This window comes from Bombina bombina, chromosome 2 (genome assembly GCF_027579735.1).
Source record: "Bombina bombina isolate aBomBom1 chromosome 2, aBomBom1.pri, whole genome shotgun sequence".
Taxonomy (NCBI): Eukaryota; Metazoa; Chordata; class Amphibia; order Anura; family Bombinatoridae; genus Bombina; species Bombina bombina.
This window is the reverse complement of record NC_069500.1, coordinates 1268698230-1268713102: the sequence shown is the minus strand read 5'-3', so window position 1 is coordinate 1268713102 and position 14873 is coordinate 1268698230. Positions and strand designations below refer to the sequence as shown.

At 38.9% G+C, this 14873-nt stretch overlaps 1 protein-coding gene across 1 annotated transcript in view; it reads left to right on the top strand.

Moving 5' to 3' along the window:
- STIM2 (stromal interaction molecule 2) overlaps nucleotides 1-14873 on the top strand; it is a gene marked incomplete in the record, with an annotated part of 440010 nt that overhangs the window by 268453 nt on the left and 156684 nt on the right.

Below are 14873 nucleotides of genomic sequence, written 5' to 3'. Positions count from 1 at the left end.
TTCATAACATGTGGGATATATTTCTTGCCAATAGGAGGTCAAGAACCCTCTCAAGAGCTTTAATCCCTCTCCCCACTGTTTGTTCTTGGTCTCAGAGGAGAGCGGTTGAGAGAGAAGCTATGCAAAATGTTATTATTTTCTACCCAATCGTTTATTGGGAGCTCAGACCTGACTTGAGACCCAGTACCCCTCTTCCATCTTGGATCAGACAATAAGCATTGCCAGAAGACATCAGGATAATTTCTCCAAGATTGAGTGAAGTAGGGGTAAAGGAATATCTCCGTTATGGCATGTATATACTCTGTACCCTTATGGGTAAATCTCTCAGCCATAATTGCAAGTATCCTCTGCAGTATATTTACTTGCACTGCATGGGCTCTCTACTGGATCAGTATTCTGTGAGGGAGAAAGGCCTTAGTAAACTGGAGTGGACGGGCGCAGCAGTCCAGGTAAGTGACTCAGACACTAAACACAACCCAGAAACTATCCTTATATAGGTACTACATAGTTGAGTGTTCTCAGCCTTTACACATAGTGCTTTACCTATGTGTTTATCACAAAAAAACTAAATTACTTAGATTCACCATTTTTCCTCTCAAATCAAATAAGCTTCACTTTATCTTTAAGAAAACGATTAACTGCTTTATGCATTTAGCGATTCAGCTCATTGTGGATGTACTTTGGGTGGGGGACAGATGGAGTGTCAAAAGAGGGGCTTTTATTCATTTTATATGTAAATTGTGTTGTTTTTTGTTTTACTTACAGGCTTTGGCCTGCATATCTGCCTTTTCTCTCTCCCTCACCTGATCATTAGCTGACTGAAATTAACTTGTTTCAAGCTATCTGAGCCGAGTTTTTAACTCTTTCCCAAGAGGTGGATGAGTACCCTCATAGGAGCTGGTGAGGGGGTGCGTTGGTGATTTTTTTTCTGAGTTAATTATTTGATTTTTTTCTTCTGAGGTGTTGTTATAGGCTGTTTTTGTTGTATTTTGGGTAAATATTTATGTAGCAAAGTTTTGTGAAAGTAAATTGTAAAGTTGTTTAAAAGGACATGACATATAAAATATACAGTTTGTTTTAGTGTATGCAAAACAGTGGTCTGATCTTTCTTCTTTTGAGAATTTAAATGAGTAATTCTAAATAGTAGAAAATTTGAAGATGTATTGGACTTTAAAATTATTTTTTGGACACATGGAAATACATTTTTTAGGCATACCTTGTTTATTTAATAGATTAACAACTATCTGTAAGATATTATTAGTATTATTATCCAATTGCACAATTTGAACGTTACAGAATTAGCTTTTTGTCCTTACTATGCACCCTTATTGTTTATTAAAATATTTATGTAGCAAAGTTTTGTGTGTTAACAACAGATATTTAGATAAAAGAAGGGGACAATATGAATGTACCTGGGCCCCTCCATGTATAATTTGTGGAAACCAAACTCATACTATGGGATGACATATAATGAGGCTTTGGGAGTGCTGCCTATAATACACACTGTATTTTTTTAAAATGAAAACAAAGGCTCAATTAGAAATACGAGGAAAAAAATATATTACACTAGTTGCCAAGGGTCTGTAGTGCTTATGATCCATATATGGAATAAAAACACTGGCAGAATTTTCCTGCTGTTTGAAAAACAGAATTATATTAATCAGTGAACAGTAACATTTTTGTGGCTGTCATGTAATATTCAACTTGGACAACAGTCAAGTATGACCATACGTTTGATCTTGACATTAGCGTGGTAGATAACAGATTAGAAAAATGAGCACAAGACTAATAAAAACTCCCATGCTCATATTGCTTGTTTTTTTCTCCTAGAGTATTTTAATAAACGAACAATAAGGGTGCATAGTAAGGCCAAAAAGCTAATTCTGTAACGTGGAAATTGTGCAAATCAAATAGTTGTTTTCGGAAGTTTACACCATTTTTAAAACCTAGGTTGCAGGTTTTACTTTTTGGCAACTCAGTGTGCAGCATTTTTAAAGGTTTTGAAGTGGCATTCAACATTTTTTGCTTTTTGTAAAAAATGTACTGTGCTCCAAATTGCCTAAAACATCTATTTGAATTGCAGGATTTTGAAGTAAACCTAGGTTACAGAATTTGCTTTTTGAACTTTATAAACACTGTGGGAGATGCACAATTTTTTTTTTTACACAACAAGAGGTGCTGTCACTTTAAAGTCCCTTGTTGAGTCTTAAACTCTTTGTGCATTTACACAGCAACATTTGTTGAATAAATTATTTTTTAACAATATTGTTTGCACTTCGAGGAAGCTAATGACAATGCATTTTGCTTTCCAGGCAAACTTGAATGATAGATGCTTTACTTAAAAGGGAGCAATGAAGTAACTACATTTTATCAATCTGTCCTTTCTGTATTACTGTGCAATGTAAATCAATTTTCTTATTCTCATTGAACCAAGTTTTGGACTTATATGGGAGTTTATATGGTAAGCCTTGCAGGGGTAATTGTGTAGCTTGTGTGCAGGTCTGCCAATTGGGAATATAGTCCTAAAAGAGTGCAATAAAAATCAGAATTTATACTTGCCAATTAAATAAATTTCTTTACTGAAACATTTGAGAGTATTTTTCTTCATAAATGGAAAGAGTCCACAGCTGCATTCATTATTTTTGGGAAAATAACCTGGCCACCAGGAGGAGGCAAAGACACCCCAGCCAAACGCTTAAATACTACTCCTACTTCCCTCATCCCCCAGTCATACTTTACCTTTCGTCCCAGGAAGTTGGCAGAGAAGTGTTAGGTTTGCTCAGCTGTCACTTTTGTGCCTTCCGTGTTCGTCAGTGACGTAGCCTTGTGTCCTCTCGGTTCTGCCTACAACTTCCTGTCTTATGGGCAGGTGTTTATCGACGCTCTCCTTTTTCAGGGGGCTCGTCCTCCTTACGGAGGTGTGGTTCCTTTTTTAGGGGCCTCTCCTGTGTTCGGGAGGTTAGAACAGATGTTTTATCGGGTTCAGGGACTTGTCTGCTCTTTGAGGAGTTCCTTTCCATCTGGGGAGCTGCTGGCTCCGCATTGAGACTTAGTCGGGTGGCTTTGCTAGATCTCCTTGGGTCTAACGCCTGCTCGATTGTCTTTAGGTTGAAGTGGCTCTGTCCATTTTTACGCCCTTTCGGTTCCCTTGCTTTCAGATCTGTCTTTTCTTGGGCTGGCCCGGCTAGGTGAAGGATCTGAGATCTGTTGTTCACCCTCAGGTCTTGGGGGTGACAGTGGACCTTTTCTTCTGTTAAGTGTGATCAGTCCACGGGTCATCATTACTTCTGGGATATTACTCCTCCCCAACAGGAAGTGAAAGAGGATTCACCCAGCAGAGCTGCATATAGCTCCTCCCCTCTATGTCACTCCCAGTCATTCTCTTGCACCCAACGACTAGATAGGATGTGTGAGAGGACTATGGTGATTTTATTTAGTTTTTATTTCTTCAATCAAAAGTTTGTTATTTTTTAATAGCACCGGAGTGTGTTATTCCTTCTCTGGTAGAATTTGAAGAAGAATCTACCAGAGTTTTTTACTATGATTTTAGCCGGAGTAGTTAAGATCATATTGCTGTTTCTCGGCCATCTGAGGAGAGGTAAACTTCAGATCAGGGGACAGCGGGCAGTTTAATCTGCAAAGAGGTATGTAGCAGTTTTTATTTTCTGACAATGGAATTGATGAGAAAATCCTGCCATACCGACATAATATCATGTATGTATTTTTTACATTTGAGTATTCTGGGGAATGGTACTTCACTAGAATTACACTGTGTATATAATCTCTAGCCTATTTGGTTTTTTACTAATTTATGTTAAACGTTTTTGCTGGAATGTAAAATCGTTTTCATTTTCTGAGGTACTGGGTGAATAAAATGTTTGGGCACTATTTTTCCACTTGGCAGTTGCTTTATCTAATTATGACAGTTTACTGATCTCTCTCACTGTTGTGTGTGAGGGGGAGGGACCTTTTTTTGGCGCTTTTGCTACGCATCAAAATTTCAGTCAGAAGCTCATTGTTTTTTCCTGCATGTTCCGGTTTATCTCTACAGAACTCGGGGGTCTTCAAAGCTTGTTTGAGGGAAGTAATCTAACAGAGCTGTGAGATTGTAGATGACTGTGATAAAGAAACGTTTATTCTTTAACTTTTTTATGCCATCAGGGTTAGTTATTCTTTGCTAATGGGAACAAGCCTTTGCTAAAATTGTGTTTTGTTTTGCAAAGTTTATTGATTTCAACTGTTATATATCTTCTGTGCTTCTTAGACACAGTACGCTTTTCATTGTATAATATTTCCAAGTTGCAAGTTTAGTTGCTAGTGTGTTAAACATGTCTGATTCAGAGGATGAGACCTGTACTATTTGTAATAACGCCAAAGTGGAGCCCAATAGAAATTTATGTACTAACTGTATTGATGCTACTTTAAATAAGTCAATCTGTACAAATTGAACAAATTTCACCAAACAACGAGGGGAGAGTTATGCCGACTAACTCGCCTCACGTGACAGTACCTGCATCTCCCGCCCGGGAGATGCGCGATATGGTGGCACCCAGTACATCTGGGCGGCCATTACAAATAACATTACAAGATATGGCTACTGTTATGACGGAAGTTTTGGCTAAATATAAGATATGGCGTAAATACCTATATTGGTGTGAATCCAAAGGTTACTCTTGGAGTAAGGTTAGGATTCCTAGGATATTGTCTTTTCTACAAGAAGGTTTAGAAAAGGGTTTATCTGCTAGTTCATTAAAGGGACAGATCTCAGCTATGTCCATTCTGTTACACAAACGTCTGTCAGAAGTGCCAGACGTTCAGGCTTTTTGTCAGGCTTTGGCCAGGATTAAGCCTGTGTTTAAAACTGTTGCTCCGCCATGGAGTTTAAACCTTGTTCTTAACGTTTTACAGGGTGTTCCGTTTGAACCCCTCCATTCCATTGATATAAAGTTGTTATCTTGGAAAGTTCTATTTCTAATGGCTATTTCCTCGGCTCGAAGAGTCTCTGAGTTATCAGCCTTACATTGTGATTCTCCTTATTTGATTTTTCATTCGGATAAGGTAGTTCTGCGCACTAAACCTGGGTTCTTACCTAAGGTAGTCACTAACAGGAATATCAATCAAGAGATTGTTGTTCCTTCTTTGTGTCCAAATCCTTCTTCAAAGAAGGAACGTCTTCTGCACAATCTGGATGTAGTTCGTGCCCTAAAGTTTTACTTACAGGCAACTAAGGAATTTCGACAAACGTCTTCCCTGTTTGTCGTTTACTCTGGTCAGAGGAGAGGTCAAAAGGCTTCTGCTACCTCTCTTTCTTTCTGGCTTCGTAGCATAATTCGTTTAGCCTATGAGACTGCTGGACAGCAGCCTCCTGAAAGAATTACAGCTCATTCTACTAGAGCTGTGGCTTCCACTTGGGCCTTTAAGAATGAGGCCTCTGTTGAACAGATTTGCAAGGCTGCAACTTGGTCTTCGCTTCATACTTTTTCCAAATTTTACAAATTTGACACTTTTGCTTCCTCGGAGGCTATTTTTGGGAGAAAGGTTCTTCAGGCAGTGGTTCCTTCGGTATAAAGAGCCTGCCTATCCCTCCCGTCATCCGTGTACTTTTGCTTTGGTATTGGTATCCCAGAAGTAATGATGACCCGTGGACTGATCACACTTAACAGAAGAAAACATAATTTATGCTTACCTGATAAATTCCTTTCTTCTGTAGTGTGATCAGTCCACGGCCCGCCCTGTTTTTTAAGGCAGGTAAATATTTTTTAAATTATACTCCAGTCACCACTACACCCTTGGTTTCTCCTTTCTCGTTGGTCCTTGGTCGAATGACTGGGAGTGACGTAGAGGGGAGGAGCTATATGCAGCTCTGCTGGGTGAATCCTCTTGCACTTCCTGTTGGGGAGGAGTAATATCCCAGAAGTAATGATGACCCGTGGACTGATCACACTACAGAAGAAAGGAATTTATCAGGTAAGCATAAATTATGTTTTTTTATTTTTTATAGAGGTTCTGTTCCTCTTCCCCTTTGAGATCTGTGAGTAGGCTTGGCAACCTGGATTGCCTGGAGAGTGTCCTCTGTCTTGGAGGTTGGCCAATCTACTTTTTTGTTTGGCTGCTTCTTCCTTACGGCTAGTGTTTTCCTATGGATGGCAGCGTGTTACTGGACTCAGATGTTTATTTCTGAGTTTGCTACTTGTAATTTTCTGTTTGCTCAGTCTCCGAATTCGAACGTTTTGAGAACTTTGTCTTCAGCTGTCTTTTTCGATGCTGTTGCACAATGTTTGGGAAATGTTTCTCCTTGATGATGCCCGGTTGCTCCTTGTGGTTTGGGCGTCGTCTCCCCTTGTTCTCAGGATCCATTCGGGTTTCTGTGGACTTGGACTTCTTTTGAAGGGGGGTTTTCCTTTATGGATTTTGATGTACCTTTTGGGTATCCCTTTGGCTTACCCTTGTTATCTCCCTTTTGAGGATTTGGTACTATACTAGTAAGGGTTGTGTGGGGACCAACTGCTGGGCGACGGTTCTCCTGGAGAAGTGTTGGCTCAGTGAGTCTGCTTGAGGTCTCTAGTTAGACTTTCGGACTATCTGCGGATCAGTGTCCGTGAGGCCTTTTCCTTCTAGTTTTTTCCCCCCCGCTCCGACGAAGCGGGGCTTGATTGGGTTGTGGTTTTTTTTCAGGCCTGGTGCCCTCAGAATAGGCCGCCTATTGTACCCTCCTGTTTTTGCATTCAGTGTCCTCTTTCTTGGGCATTGTTTTCCCAAAAGTAATAAATGCAGCTGTGGACTCTTTCCATTTATGAAGAAAAACTTAAATTATGCTTACCTGATAATTTTCTTTTCTTTAGCTGGAAAGAGTCCACAGCTCCCCACCCGTATTTTTTCTGTGGGGCGTGTCTTATTTTTTTTTTATTCTTCTGGCACCTTTTCAACCTGGTATTTCTTCTTCTGTTCCTTGTTCCTCAGCAGAATGACTGGGAGATGAGGGAAGTGGGAGGAGTATTTAAGCCTTTGGTTGGGGTGTGTCTGCCTCCTGGTGGCCAGGTTCTTATTTTTCCAAAAGTAATGAATGCAGCTGTGGACTCTTTCCATCTGACGAAAAGAAAATTATCAGGTAAGCATAATTTAAGTTTTTTTTCTTCTTCATTTGCCTGTTTAGTCCTCCTCCATCTCTCTGTCCAAGTAGGCTCTTGACTCTGTAAAACCAAGTAGATGCTGTCGGGTAGAGAGGGTATTCATGTTGATGCATGGCATTAAAGGGACAGTCTACTCCAGAATTGTTTTTGTTTAAAAAGATAGATAATCCCTTTATTTACCATTCCCCAGTTTTGCATAACCAACATGGTTATATTAATACACTTTTTACCTATGTGATTACCTTATATCTAAGCCTCTGCAGACTGCCCCCTTATTTCAGTTCTTTTAACAGACTTGCACTTTAGCCAATCAGTGCAGACTCATAATTAACTCTACGGGCATGAGCGCAACCGAGGAGGACGACGCGCAGAGTGAATCGCCAAATTTAATTCATATATCCAGCACAGCGATAACTTCTGCACAAGAGATGGTATTAACTAAAGGTTTTTCCTTTTGTAAGGACACTCTGGGGGACTTCTTTCAACTTGAGCAAGATCATCATAGGTTCTTTAAGAAACTTAAACTCAAGTCCTTTTTTTCTAGAAATGTGAAGCAATGTGATAATGTTTTGAATGTATCACCTAATGTATCTAGTAGGGAATTATCTATCAAACACTTGGGGTTACGTAATAAAAGCACATTTACCCCATTTATGTATGATTCCAGTATTGATACATTTATTTCCCTAGTGAAAAGTGATGTTAAAAACTGCAACATAAAAATAGAATTAAATATAATAACGAATGTAACAATTTTTTACCACTGGAAAATGAAACTCTTGTCTCTTTAAGAAATAACAAAGATGTGATTCTGAAACAGGCTGATAAGGGCGGGGCAGCCATAATATTGAATAAAAAATATTATGTAGACAAAATTAAATTACAATTATCCCATAGTTCTATGTATGGCCAGCTCCCTGTGGACCCTGCAAAGCAGATATTTAAAATAATTGTGATTATTGTAGAAAAGGGCTTCAAACATGGTATCATAGATGGGGATACAAAGAATTTTCTAATAAAGAAAGAGTACATAATTCCGGTATTTTATACCCTCCCCAAAGTTCACAAAAACTTGTTTAAACCCCCATGCCGCCCCATAGTGACGGACACTGATTCCATATTTACCAATATTTCTATTTATTTAGATAAGGTGCTGAGACCTTTTGTAACTCAATCCCTCACACATTTTAGAGACACCAGTGATTTCCTGTTTAAAAATTGATGGGTTTGCAGATAACTATGATAAATGTATTTTATATACTCTTGACATTGTGTGTCTGTATACCTCTTATTACAGACAATAGTGGCATTGATGCGATTTATGTGTTTTCTAGCTGAAAGTAACAAATGTAATGGGTTTGCACAAGAGTTCCTGATATAACTTTTGGAAATGATTCTATATTACAACTATTTTTTGTTTCAGGACACCTTTTACATCCAACGTCAAGGCACAGCCATGGGGTCCAACGTCGCCCGACCTATGCCAACCTATACATGATTTTGTATGAAGTGCATTTGAGAATGAGATGTTTCATCTATATGGCGCCACCTGGTGGCGCTATATAGATGACATCTTTGGCATTTGGTTGGGCGATGTTGGATCCCTAAAAAAGTTTGTAGACCTGTTGAACAACAATTCGAGATTTATTAAGTTTACATTGACTTGGAGTGAAGATAGTGTTCATTTTCTAGATACTAAAGTTTATAAGCATAATGGCCAGTTATATACAGATCTTTTTCGCAACACCCTGCTCCATTTTACTTGTGCGTATCCACCCACATTAAAACAATCATTGCCAAAAAGCCAACTCCTGAGAGTGAGGAGATTAGTGAAGGATTAGGGTTTAGTGGATGAGGGTAAGCGCTTTTTAGAAAGCAGTTATCCGGTAGAGCTCATCAATAGGAACATAACAGAAGTGAGTAGGATAAAACGAGATGAGGCTCTCAAGCTAACTGAGAAGACAAAAAGAATAGGATGGTTTTTGTTTCAGAATTTAATAACTATAGTTCAGACATACAACGTATTATAAGACATCGTTGGCGCATAATAAAGGATTGTAATCCGGGATATAGATTTTTGCAGATGCCCCTATGCCAGCCTACACCCGCCCCCCTAACCTTAGGGATGTTTTGGTTAGAGCAGATGTAGGGAGTCTTAAGAAAGATAATATGGTGTATTTAACAAGCAAAAAGAAGGGTTGTTTTCCCTGCCTTGGCTGCTCTAGCTGTGGCAGCCTTGTTAAGGGTGACGTTTTTTTCCATCCTTATTCTGGTAAAAAGTATGTTATTAATGGATTTTTTACTTGCAATGCTACCTTTGTGGTGTACCTTATTAAATGTCCTTGTGCCAAAATTTATATTGGGGAAATGACCCAAAAGGTACGTGATAGGATAGTGCAACACAAATCTAGCTTAAGAAGGAAAAATGTTGAAGCACCAGTGGCTTGTCATTTATTTGGAGGCTGGCCATTCCATTGCACAATTGGGGTTCCAGATTGACTGGGAAGGCAAGAAAGAAATCCGTAGCAACTCCTCTGCACAAGAAACAAAGTATCCATAATAAAATAGAAACTTTTATTTGTAGCAAGTGCAACATAAAAACAGAACGTGAGCACACAGCTCACACAATCAGGAAGAAGTATCCAGTAGTGCAGAGAACGGCAGACATGTTACGTGTGGGGCCTCCACACTTGTTCATTGCTATAGACTGCACATACTGGTTTCACCTTTTAAAGGTACATACTTCAATTTGTCACACGTGATATTAACAACTTCCTGTATGTACTGGTTAATTATATACACACAATTATATGTCAAACAGGCTCATTCTAATAATAATAATATGATAATAGTAAAGTAAAGCCTAATTTGCAACAACATATGCGTTAACACTAACACTAAGAGGTAAAAGAGATCATGCAAAAATATACAAGTTAAATAAACAGGTTAACATCCGTCTCCATATTTATTCCTAGAGGATGTTTAGTGCACATCCGCTTCCTTATAGCTCAGTTTATATACTCTGTCGCCTCCCCTCTTGTGTCTAGGGATGTGGTCTATTGCTTGGAAGGATGCCAGAGATGAATCTGCTGCATGCATTTTTTTAAAATGCTTAGCTACTGGTGTGAAAACATCAGTGTTGTCAATATCCCTGATGTGTTCAAGTGCTCTATCTCTAAGCATTCTCTTAGTTTTCCCCACATATTGATTCTGGCACCCCCTGCAGGTCAGGAGATTAATTACATATTTTGAATTGCAATTTAAATTATGCCTGATTTGACAGTTTATATTGGAAACTGAAGAACTGAAAGACTCACCCCCTCTGTGACATAATTACATGTCTTGCAAATCTTAGATTTACACTTATAAAAACCTATTCTGTGTGGCAACCAGGTACGTGTATTATGCTCAGGCAATTGAGAAGGAGCCACCATGTTGCCTATGGTTTTTGCTTTCTTTGCCACACACTTGCAACCATTGTTCGCCACTTTCTCTAAAGTCGGATCAGTAGTGAGGATGGGTAGACATTCCCTAATTAGGCTACAGATTTTATGAAATTCAAGGCTATAGGGAGTTCTAAAAATTAACTTATCCCCACAGTCAGCACGTTTTGATAGGGCCATGTCATTACGTTTATACTCCAGAATGGTGTTGCGTGGAATAAGGTCAGCTTGTTCCCTGGTAGACTATAGTAAATTAGTAGGATAGCCATGCTCAAATAATCTACTATCCAAGATATCAATTTGTTCTCTATAGGCAACATCATTAGAACATATCCTTTTTGTTCTTGTATATTGACCCTTTGGTATAGCCTTGAGAACATGTCTTGGATGGCAAGACTTATAATTCAAAATGGTGTTACCACCTGTGGGCTTGCTATATAAACAGGTGTCAATAGTGTGTGTAGATATTCGTGCATTAAGCTCAATGTCTAGAAATTTAATCTGAGATGGATGTTGTTCAAAAGTAAATTTCAAATTTGTTTCATTCCTGTTGATATATTCATCAAAGCTCACAACACTGTTCTCATCTCCATTCCACACCAGCAGTAGATAATCTATATAACGGCCAAAGTAAATGTTGTTTTTGAAAGGGTTATTACCTCCAGAGACGTGGAACAGCTCCCACCATCCCATAAAGAGATTGGCATAGGAGGGGGCAAATTTTGCCCCCCTAGCTGTTCCACGTCTCTGGAGGTAACAACAACCCCCAAACATAAAAAAATTATGCGCAAGTAGAAATTTGATGGCCATGATAAGAAATTGTTTCACATCATCTGAATAATTTTAATGATTGTCTAAAAGGAAAGAAACTGCATCCAATCCCTGCTGGTGTGGAATGGAGGTGCCAGATTCAATATGTGGGGGAAAACGAAGAGAATGCTTAGAGAGAGAGCACTTGGAACACATCAGGGATATTGACAACCCTGATGTTTTCACACCAGTTGCTAAGCATTTTAACGCAGTTATGCCATTCTATTCCGTCATAATTACACTGGGCTTTAGAGCCCATAGAACGTCATAGTCAACGGCTGTCCTGAAGCCTTCTGCGCTTCCTGGATTTGATCGCGGTCTGGAGGGCGCTCATAGGGATATAGGGACGCCCCCCAGGCCCTATCCAATAATTGAAATCTCATGATCGTGTGATTTCAATTTGTCTACATCGAAACGGTTGTTCCGATGTAGACACTTTAACCCTGGCAGGAAAGGGTTAAAAACATGCATGCAGCAGATTCATCTCTGGCATCCTTCCAAGCAATAGACCACATCCCTAGACACAAGAGGGGAGGCGACAGAGAGTATAAACTGAGCTATAAGGAGGCGCAGTGGATATTTACTTTGTGCACTAGACATCCTCCAGGAATAAATATGGAGACGGATGTTAACCTGTTGATTTAATTTGTATATTTTTGCATGATCTCTTTTACCTCTTAGTGTTAATAACGCATATGTTGTTGCAATTTAGGCTTTACTTTTTGACTATTATGTTATTATTAGAATGAGCCTGTTTAACATATAATTGTGTGTATATAATTAACCAGTTTAGACAGGAAGTTGTTAATATCACGTGTGTCAAATTGAAGTATGTACCTTTAAAAGGTGAAACCAGTATGTGCAGTCTATAGCAGTGAACAAATGTGGAGGCCCCACACGAAACATGTCTGCCGTTCTCTGCACTACTGGATACTCCTTCCTGATTGTGTGAGCTGTGTGCTCACGTTCTGTTTTTATGTGGCACTTGCTACAAATAAATGTTTCTATTTTATTATGGATACTTTGTTTCTTTTGAAGAGGAGTTGCTACAGATTTCTTTCTTGCCTTTGGTCTTCTCTGGCGTTCTAACGAGGATGCTGTCCGGTTGCACCCTCATAAAGGAACAAGTGGCTACTACAGATGTGTGCACATGCCGAAGAAACGCTGCCGTGGATATCGTGGAGCTGGTGACCACCGTAGATCTGTGTGTTTTATTGACTGGGAACCTCCTCCGAGAAGGAGGCAGAATAGGGAATCTTTATTAAAAAAGAGAGAGATGCTATGAATTCACAAACTTGATGCATTGACCCCTAAGGGGATGAATAGAGATTATGATTTAAATCAATTTTTTTAAAATTGCTCTGTTTTCTACTATTCTGTATATTTTTTAATGGTGTGGTGTAAAAAAAAAAATTGTGTAATTTTTGTATTGATGTTTAGAGAAGGGAATAATGTCCCTTTAACTTGTTCAACTAATGATGTCATAATGAGATGGGAGGAGTCAGACATCCGTGTTAAGGTATTTAAGGGGTTGAATTGTATTATACCACAGACATGACTAAGGGTTAACAACCCGAAATGTAGTCCTGACAGTCTGTACCTGCTCCTGATATAAAGGAATAATAAGAATGTATGCTTATGAACGAGGTGGTGCTGCCTTTTCTTGGATTTCTGTTATTGAGGATGCGTGCGCAACTGCCGACGTCGACGGACGCTTTACAAACTCAATTATAGTATAGATTGCACAATTTTATACTAGTGCACTAAAAACTAGCTGATATATACCACACATCTTAACATGCAAAATCATATGTTCCTTTGAGCATTCAGTGTCGATAAAAACATGAGCTCCAGATAGGTACAGATATACTGTAATGGATTAACATTATTGAATAAAAGTGCTGGATCTGCATTTAAAACGATGTATTAACAACCAAGAGTATCTTAATGTTTTAATGTCTCAAGTTTGACATTTTTGTAGAATGTCCAGACTTTTCTTTGCATTTGTTGGAGTTTGAGAATTTATACTCTGCCATGATGAATATCATGTTGCTTTGTTCCCCCCCCCATTGATATTCTCTAACCACCATACGTTCTGGCCAGGCTGTTAAAGGGTCATAATATCTTAAAAAAATAAACAAAATAACAGTCAGGCCTGTTTATCACATCAGTGTAATAATGTAACTGGAGAGAACGTCCTGTACCTTTTTAATTACTATAGGTCTGCAGGAAAAGTTGTCTGTAAAACAGACCGCAAACTAGGCTGTTGCTTTCAAAACTTTGGTCTCACTAAAAAAGTTCTTTATTAAATACCTACATTTTCTCTCTTCTGTCTGTAAAGAAAAGCAGATTACATCGGATTACATTAAAAATCCAGTTTTCGAAAATTAACCGTTTTTATCTCTTTTTCCTTTTAAAAAACATAGAATTTCCAGTGGTGTTAATATCATCTTACTATCATCTATTACCACAATTACTGTAAATGTCTTGTGTTGTTGCTGGGAAACATTCCTTATTTTTAACTGTATACATTTTTCAAAAGGCAAAAATAAGTCGAATTAAGACATTAGCAGTCTTAAAATACCTGAGCCACAAGGTCCGTTTTTTTTATTATTAGATCTGTGGTAACAATATAATTAGCATAAAGTCAAAACAACAAGGACATAGATGTTTTATGTTCTGAAGATCTGCAAGAAAAGGCATAGCATTTGTTAATTTCAGAAAAATAGGCAGTAAATGCAAAAGGTGACTAAACAACTAAAAACACAGCCAGGACAGAACTAAAAATGGTCTCTTCTTTTTTCTTTCGCAAACTGTTTTCTTCTTAAACAGGGAGAGTCCACAGCTGCATTCATTACTTTTGGGAATTCAGAACCTGGCCACCAGGAGGAGACAGACACCCCAGCCAAAGGCTGAAATTCCTCCCCCACTTCCCTCATCCCCCAGTCATTCTTTGCCTTTTGTCACAGGAAGAGAAGTGTCGGAAGATTAAAGATAGTCTCTTATGGAGTGTAGTACTCTTCGAAATGGGACTGGAGTTTAAAGCAATCCTGTCAGCCTCCCAGTGAGAGCATAGATGAATGTTAGAGTCCGGAGATGCAGGGAGAGTCTTTCTGTGAAACCATCCAGACTCACGTTAACAGCTCCTTAGCAATCAGCATTGACGCGTTTCGCTGCCTGCTTTCTTTACTCAAGTCCATATCAGAAGCGAGGCTACTATCTGTCATACATGAAGGGCCGTGTTTCTGTTCCACGGTGTAGATTCCGCTAAGTTTGTTTAATTTTACTTCGACGTGTTAATGTAATGTAAATGAAAAAGTCAGGGTCTCAGTGGGACTCCTTTATCTTTATGGAATCAAGGGTTAATATCTCCTGAGGGTGGTTATTGAACGGGGGGACTTTAATCATGTTTGTTTGTTTGTTTGTCATGTGATTCTGTCTGATAATGTGTAGTGACACCTGGGCTCGTGGCTATATCGAAACATGACAG